Source organism: Triticum dicoccoides, chromosome 6A, assembly GCF_002162155.2.
Source record: "Triticum dicoccoides isolate Atlit2015 ecotype Zavitan chromosome 6A, WEW_v2.0, whole genome shotgun sequence".
In the NCBI taxonomy this organism is placed as follows: Eukaryota; Viridiplantae; Streptophyta; class Magnoliopsida; order Poales; family Poaceae; genus Triticum; species Triticum dicoccoides.
Window position 1 is genome coordinate 525,104,503 of NC_041390.1, and position 7,383 is coordinate 525,111,885.

Below are 7,383 nucleotides of genomic sequence, written 5' to 3' on the forward strand. Positions count from 1 at the left end.
GTGCCACGTTCATGCGCATGATTTAGAAGTGCTTGCTCACTCAAATCAGTCGGAACATGGAAGCATACATGGATGATATCGTGGTCAAGTCACGTAAAGGTTCCAACCTGCTGACTGAGCTTGCTGAAATATTTGCCAACCTAAGAAGATATGATATCAAGCTCAATCCGTCGAAGTGCACATTCAGAGTCCCAGGCGAAAAGTTACTCGGTTTTCTCGTTTCCGAACGAGGGATCGACGCAAACCCAGAAAAGATTGGAGCAATTCTCCGAATGAAACGCCCTATGCGTGTGCATGATGTTCAGAAGCATACTGGTTGTTTGGCTACATTGTGTCGATTCATCTCTCATCTCGGTGAAAAGGCATTGCCTCTTTACCGACTGATGAAGAAGTCTGACAAGTTCGAGTGGACTCCTGAAGCCGAAGCAGCATTTGTAGAGCTCAAAGCCCTGCATTCCACCCAGCCAGTGCTTGCTGCCCCAGTCAGCAAAGAGCCTCTATTGTTATATATCACAACCACTGGACAAGTTGTCAGCACAGTGCTCACAGTCAAGCGGGAAGAAGAAGGCAAAGCCTACAGAGTTCAATGCCCAGTGTACTATATCTCTGAAGTCTTGACTCCGTCCAAGCAAAGGTATCTGCATTACCAGAAGCTTGTCTATGGGATATATTTGACCATGAAGAAAGTTGCACATTACTTCGTAGACCACTCGGTTTCAGTCGTCAGCGACACTCCATTATCAAAAATTCTGAACAATCGAGATGCAACCGATCGAGTGGCCAAGTGGGTGATTGAACTCCTTCCTTTGGACATAGAGTTCGAAGCAAAGAAAGCAATCAAGTCTCGGGCAATAACATATTTCCTAGCTGAGTGGATTGAACAGCAGCAACCGACTCAGGTTCACTCGGAACATTGGACTATGTTCTTTGATGGGTCCAAGATGATGAATGGTTCTGGTGCTGGAGTGGTCTTGGTATCCCCAAGAGGCGACAAGCTCAGTTATGTCCTCTAGATTCACTTCGACTCCTCAAACAACGAAGCTGAATACGAGGCACTTTTGTATGGGTTGCGTATGGCCATCTCACTCGGCATCCGTCGCCTGATGGTCTATGGTGACTCCAATTTGGTGGTCAATCAGGTAATGAATGAATGGGATATCAGGAGCCCTGCCATGACTGGTTATTGTAGTGCAGTGAGAAAATTAGAAAAGAAGTTTGAAGGGTTGGAACTCCATCACATACCTCGACTCAAGAATCAAGCAACAGGTGATCTGGCGAAGATAGGTTCCACTCGGAAGCCTATTCCCAGTAATGTATTCATGGAGCATCTCCATACCCCGTCATTCAAGAAGATCCTTTTATAGAGGAGCCCCTGCAACCGATAAGTTCAACCAATCCGACTGAGATTGAAGTTCCAACAGTAGTCGACTTGATCACGGAGGTCTTAGTGATCACTCCCGATTGGACGGTGCCATATATTGCATATCTGCTCAGGCAGGAGCTCCCAGAGGATGAAGATGAGGCTCGCCAGATTGTACGTAGATCCAAAGCCTTCACGGTGATAAGTGGACAGCTTTACAGGGAAAGTGTTACCGGAGTAGCTCAGCGTTGCATCTCTCCAGAAGAAGGTCGACTGGTCTTAAATGAGATCCACTCGGGGACCTGTGGTCACCACGCGTCCTCTCGGACCATCATGGCCAAAGCATACCGAGTAGGATTCTACTGGCCGCGAGCGAATGAGATGGCTAAAGACATAGTCGGCAAGTGTGAAGGTTTCTAGTTTTACTCAAACATGTCTCACAAGCCTGCATCTGCCTTGAAGACTATTCCACTCGTGTGGCCATTTGTAGTTTGGGGGTTGGACATGGTTGGACCTTTCAAGACTGGCAGAAGCAACTTCACTCATTTGCTCATAGCAGTCGACAAGTTCACCAAGTGGATCGAGGCCAAGCCTATCAAGAATCTTGACTCAAGCACTGCCATTAGTTTCATCAGAGAGCTGATATTCCGATATGGAGTTCCTCACAACGTTATCATAGATAACGGCTCCAACTTTGATTCTGATGAGTTCAGAGCATTCTGCGCTTCCCAAGGCACTCGGGTCGATTACGCATCCGTTGCTCACCCATAGTCGAATGGATAGGCTGAAAGAGCGAATGGCTTGATCCTTGAAGGATTGAAACCTCGATTGATGCGCAACCTCAAGCATGCAGCTAGATCTTGGGTGACTGATTTGCCGTTTGTCTTGTGGGGATTGAGAACGACTCCTAATCGGTCGACTGATCGAACCCCTTTTTTCATGGTATATGGCACATCCTCTGGCCATAACTCCTTGTTGATCTGAGACAGCGTGACCTTCAGTTGAGCAACGTAATCCAAGACACTAGCGAGGCGTGATTCCAGTCGCAGCACGTTCATCACAGCTTCGTCCTTGACGGGGGAGTTGATAGGATCCAGCCCTGTCTTGATCCGCCTAGTTTCTTCCTCGAAGTTCTCACAGAATTCTACATGCACAGAAAAGTAATGAATTGGCAGTTGCATGGTGAAGAAGTTTTGTGCAATCAGTCAGATAAAGAAAAATACCTTCAAGCATGAGGAACATCTTGGCAAGACCTTCCAGATAAGTTTCCAGTTCACTCTCTTCCGAGTGAGAACATCAACTTTGTCAACTAAGGCCACCTTCTCCTCCTTTAGTTGCACGACTTCTTTCTTCACTTCATCAACATCAATTTTCAACTTGGAGTTCTCTTCTTTCAACTTTCCGACTAAAGCCAGCTTCTTGTCAGCAGGTTCTGTCTTCTCCCGCGCTGTCTTCTGCGCCGCTGCAAGGTCAAGGTCCTTCTGCTCCAGAGCCTGCTTCATTTCGTCTAGACAAATAACATTCTTCAGACGAGCTTGGAGTTGATGGTTTTCACTACGCACATCTGTTCGAGTGGAATCACTCGGTTCAAAGGATGAAAGGAAAAAGATCACAAGGCGAGCAGTCGACAAATTGTTACCTCCCATGGCAGCAGCTTCATCCTGGGCTTTCTTCAGGTTCTTCTTGGCCAATTCCTGATCAAGGTTGAGTTCGATCTGCTTCTTCTACAAATCAGCAAATTTGGTTCCAATCTCACAAGATTTCTGCAATCAACAACAAGACACGTCAATCGACAGAAACAAAGATCAGTCACTTCTGAGTGATAAAATGCAAAAAAGAGTCCTAAGACTACTTCCGAATCAAACATTCAACAACAGTCTCGGGGATTACACCCAATGGGTGCACTTGGTGTGCCCCCACTAGTTCGATTTCCCACTCGACATGGTCTGCCTAGCACGAGTGGAAGGAGTAAAAAAAGAGAGAAGAAAGTTTTAAGACCACCATTGACTGCTAGCAGTCAATAGTGGTCTCGGGGACAACACCTAGTGGGTGCACTCAGCGTGCCCCCACTGGACCAAGAGTTCATTCGATACGCGACCTATCTAATTCGAGTGAAAAGAGTTGCAAACACCTACATGACACACACCCACTGGGTGTACAGATGCAGAAATAGATTGACATTTTACGAATAATAAAGCAGCAGTTTTCAGGTAGCATATCCTAACAGAGCAAAGGTCAAGCTGGAAACCAATCAAAAATCAACTTACAATCCCATTTACTCGGACATTGGCTTGGAGGGCAGAGCTGGCGTCATAGGCGGCCTTGTTGTTGTCGTACACCACTTTCAGTCGGTCCATCATTAGACATGCTTGGATCATGGCCTCCTTGGCAGATCCTACTTGGTCTTCTAGGACATGGTGAGTAACAAATAAAGGAGATGATGGAACTGATGACGTGGTCGGTGGAGGTAAGCTTGAGCTTGCACGATCGGGGTAGGAGCCTGAGCAGCCGACGCCGAGGGTTGGCTAGTCGACTAAGGGTCAGCAAAAGAGACCGAAGTCCATAGTAGATCATCAAGTTGTTGGACCAAAGGTTATGATGCTGAGCGAGAAGTCCTCTTGCTCAAAGTTCTGCCTCCCCTCCCGGAGTTCTTTTGGGGCACGTCCTCCTCATCATCATCAGGAAGCTGGATAACATTTGTTGGTGCTTCAAACACTCGACAATAAGAATCCAATCGACTAGAGAAGCAATTGACAGGACATGAATGTGGCTATGGTATCATACCCGCCCGAGAGGTAGCCGCGTCTGCAGTCTCCGCATCACCATGCTCCTCGTCGACTTCCATGGATGTTGCAGAAGTCACAACACTGGAAGCTCCAGAATCCACTCGATCAAGCAAGCGCATGAGTCGATGACAACACAAAAGACAAAGAGAAGAAACAAAACACTTACGCAGAAGTAACAGGAACAACCACCTGATCTTGGGAAAGGCCTTCTGGGGCTTCGATCGGACAACCTTGGGCTGCTTCGTGGCCTTATCCGATGGCTCTGGAGTCGAGGTCCGAGTGCGCTTCAGAACTTTCATACCTGGCTGTTGGGGATATGACTACCAGATATGACCCACCCAGGAGGGGCCGGGTCAACCACAATGGCGGTTTACCTATATGAAGCCCAAGAGTATACAAGATGGTGGTTCAAAGTTAGGCTTATAATAGGCCCAAGCCCAGAGGCGGCTTAAGGCCCGTAAGTATAAACCGCCATGTATGAATAGACTTGTAATGTAAGGCATGTAAGATACGTCACCGAGCCGGACATGTTGTATGAGCCGGCCGGGACTCAATAGGCAGCAGGGTGTCAACCCATGTATATAAGGGGACGACCCGGCAGCGGCTTAGGGCAAGAAACAACAGATCGAGAGCCAGGTTAAGTGTATTAGCTCCCTGGTCATCAAAACCCTAGCAATATCACCTCAAACTGGACTAGGCCTTTACCTTCACCACAAGGGGCCAAACTAGTATAACTCCTCGTGTCCTTTGTCCCATTTAACCCCTTTAAGCTTCCTAGCTGCGATGGCTCCATGATTAAGTCTTTTCACTAGGACATCTGCCGTGATAATTCCATGACAGTTGGCGCCCACTGTGGGGCCTGTGCACGGTGGATTTGAGTTCTTGAAGGGCAACTTCGAAGGGCTCAAGGGATATGTTGTGGGCCGGATGACCAAGAGTCGTCGCGGCAAGCTCTACATCGACGATGCTGGCTAGGGCCCCGACGCCGGCTCAATTGAGTACGGGTACCGGGTCCCCTTCGGCGGAATCCACGTCTTCTCGGCCAGATTGGTGAGTCGGGCCCTAAGCCGGACATCTGCACCGACATCATCGAGACGGCTCAGCGCGCGAGATCCGCCCGGACTCAGCCCGCCATGAAGCGTGCCTTCGTGGGATGCATCGATGGAGGAGAATTTTCTAAAGGATCTGTGTATGATGGTGAGACGGCCATCTGCTCTGACGGTGGATCTTCCACAGGTGAGACGGATTCATTATATCAAGTGCAAGACGATGGGCTTGGGGGCTGTTCAGATGGCAGCAGTATTCCGGACCCCTTTGAGCTGCCAAGCAGGGCAGGGATCTTCATGACTGGCACGCAGCCTGTTCAAACTCTACGGTTGCGGCAGCGATAACCTCTAGGTCAGCGACGGCTGGAGCAGGAGGCCCTGCGCGCCTACCGGCTCAGGTACTGATGGATCTCATGGATAGGATGACAGCCCTGTTAACTGTCGTGGTTAACCCAGCGGATCAGGCTCAGCACGATGCAGAAGTGGCACGGTTACGTGAGGAGGTAGTACAAGCCAAGGAAAACCTAGCAGCGGAGGATGTCAGGATGGCCGCGGAGCGGGCGGCTTTGGATGCTCGAGCTCAGCAGATTCAATCAGAGGCTTTCCAGCTTACCATGGTTCTGAACGCATCAAATGAGGTCATGAGGAGAAGACACCAGAAGGCTCAATCACGTCTGCCTCTGACTTATGATCCTAGAAACCTCTTCCGCACACCCGGTGCAGGCCCCAGTAACCTGCCGGAGGTAAACCGGGTGGCAACGCCCGGTGCCGGTTCAGCCACGGGCGATGGAACCTCCTCGTATGAATACTACTCCACCCCCTTATGTACCAACACCACCGGGTCATTATTCTAACCCTTTGGGGAACATGATCGCTGCGGTGGCACGACTGGCGGCTCTCCCAGCGGAGGGTGACTCTCCGACGGCGATTGAAACCCGAAGGGTCAGAGAACTTCTTCAGACGGCTCTGGCGCAGCAGGAGGCATATTCTTTTAGTCGAGACAGGATTCATTCGACCCCTCGCCCAAGCCGGAGCCCGAGTTATAGCAGGCACATAGATTCAGCAGCCGTTTCAAGCAACGCCCGGCGCCATGACCGACCGTGCGGGCATGACCCGGCACGTGATGGGGCTCTTAACTTGGTTGACCAGGACAGGATCCGCCAAGAGGTTGAGCGGGCGGCTCAATAGGCAACTGAGCAGGCAGCTCAACGGGTGGCTCACCAGTCTTTCCCGGTTCATTCGACGACCTCTATTGAGGCAGGCGTGGCCACAAGGACTGGAGGTGTACCTTGCTTGGTACCGGCTCTGCGTAATGAGCGTTTGCCCAAGGATTTCAAGGGGCCTCAAAAGGTGCCCAATTACACGACCGATTTACAGCCGGGGGCATGAATTGAAAGCTATGAGATAGCCATGGAACTACTGGAGGTCAGTGATGTGGCAATGGCCAAGTACTTCACCATGATGTTGGATGGAACAGCCCGCACCTAGTTGAAGGGGCTGCCACCCAATTCCGTTGGTTCATGGGCAGAATTAAAAGCCCGATTTATTTAGAATTTCAAAGGCAACTGCAAGCAGCCCATGTCAATTGTGGATTTGACTAATTGTAAACAAGAGGAAGGTGAGTCCACGACCCATTTGGTGCGCCGGGTCAAAGCCATAATACATTCATCTAACAAGATGGATGCCGGTGAGGGAGTCCTGGATTATGGGGTCCTCGGGCGTCCGGCCTGTTATCTATGGGCCAGACTGATGGGCTGTGAAGACCTGAAGACCGAAGACTACACCCTTGTCCGGATGGGACTCTCCTTGGCGTGGAAGGCAAGCTTGGCGAACAACTATGAAGATTCCATATTATGTAACCGACTCTATGTAACCCTAGATCCCCCCGGTGTCTATATAAACCAGAGGACTTAGTCCGGATAGGGGATACTCAATACCTTAGTCATACAGGCTAGACTTCTAGGGTTTAGCCATTACGATCTCGTGGTAGATCAACTCTTGTAATACTCATATTCATCTATATCAATCAAGCAGGACGTAGGGTATTACCTCCATCAAGAGGGCCCGAACCTGGGTAAAACTTCGTGTCCCTTGTCTCCTGTTACCATCAACCTTAGATGCACATATCGGGACCCCCTACCCGAGATCTGCCGATTTTGACACCGACATTGGTGCTTTCATTGAGAGTTCC